Source organism: Lactuca saligna, chromosome 5, assembly GCF_052625555.1.
Source record: "Lactuca saligna cultivar CGN05327 chromosome 5, ASM5262555v1, whole genome shotgun sequence".
Lineage (NCBI taxonomy): Eukaryota > Viridiplantae > Streptophyta > Magnoliopsida > Asterales > Asteraceae > Lactuca > Lactuca saligna.
In genome coordinates this window covers 5,404,411-5,405,800 of record NC_136421.1, presented here as the reverse complement: position 1 = coordinate 5,405,800, position 1,390 = coordinate 5,404,411, and the positions used below count along the sequence as shown (strand labels likewise).

Below are 1,390 nucleotides of genomic sequence, written 5' to 3'. Positions count from 1 at the left end.
TAAGTAGATTAATTAGTAACACCGTTCCCTGTGATCGACACCCGACTTACCTAAGCTATACTGTAATCTGACTAGGTACACTGCCTATAAGTGCATAGTTAGTCTTAGTTTGTTAGGTTATAAATATTAAAATTAGTGGGTACTTTTGTGCACATCAAGTTTTTGGCGCCGTTGCCGGGGAACAGTGCAGATTATTAGTTTATTTAGTTGCATTAGATGAATCGTTTTTTTTAGGAATAAAATCTGCAGAAAGCTTAATTGGTTATTTATTTTGCTAGCTTATCTTAGTTTAATTTTTGTTCTGTTTGTCACAGAGTTCACGACGTGAGATTCAGTATACTCACAACGTGAAATCTGAGAGTTCATTTTTTCTTATTTTAGTCCAGTTTTACGTTTTAGTTTAGCAAGTTGCAGGAGTTAATGACCAGAGGATCAAACACACCATTGGTGCCACCACTAGAAGATCCCGAGTCTGCAATTCACAAGAAAAAGATGCCCTTGCAAGAATTGAAGTCAGCCTTCTCTAAGAAGTTGGGAAAGAAGACAGGAGAGTCAAGTTCATCAATGAAGCACGAGAGCAATCTTGAGCATTTGGATCATACACCCGTGCAAACCGAGTACGAAAGCGACATCGAGCCAGAATTTGAAGAACACACGAGTGAACCCGAGAACGAGCCAAGGAACGAGATGGCAAATATTGAAGAAATGTCCATGGGAGCTTACAAGAAGCGGATCCGAGAAGATGTGGGTCCCGGATTAGTCCAACCCGCAATACCTGCCAATGCCACATTCGAGCTGAAGGGACACATATTGACTGCGCTGAAGGACATCCCATTTTTCGGGAAAGACCATGAGGATGCTTTTAAGCATCTAGATGAAGTCAATGACATTGCAGATTACTTCAATGTCCCAAATGTCAACAGGAACACAGTCTTGCTTAGGATGCTGCCCGTCACTTTCAAAGGAGCTGCTAAGGAGTTGTTAAAAGCACTCCCACCGGGTACAATCACCACTTGGGCTCAAATGCGTGAGCAATTCCTAGACCAGTTTTGCCCACCATCCAAGATAGCCAAACTCAAGAAGGCAATAGCCAACTTTGAGCAACAGTCGGGGGAGTCACTGTACGAAGCATGGGAGCGGTACAAGGGCTTACTCAGAAACTGCCCGCAACATGACCTAAATGTGCAGTAAGAGATGTCAATCTTTTATGATGGGGTCAATGTGATGACAAGACAACTCCTTGATTCTCAAGGACCATTGACAAGGAAAAATCCAAGGGAGGTCAAGGAGCTAATTGAAGAATTCGCGAAACACTCCCGCGAATACCATAACCCGAGGCAGGATGGAAGCAAAGGCGGTAGAGGAGCCCAAACTGAAGAAATTGCAGTTG

At 43.2% G+C, this 1,390-nt stretch overlaps 1 non-coding gene across 1 annotated transcript; it reads right to left on the bottom strand.

Annotated features, from left to right (window-relative positions):
• Window positions 1–1,071: 1,071 nt before the first annotated feature.
• Window positions 1,072–1,178, bottom strand: LOC144998975 (small nucleolar RNA R71). The gene has a single exon (XR_013660506.1). It is a non-coding gene; the product is annotated as a small nucleolar RNA R71 (small nucleolar RNA).
• Between the last annotated feature and the right edge of the window lie 212 nt (window positions 1,179–1,390).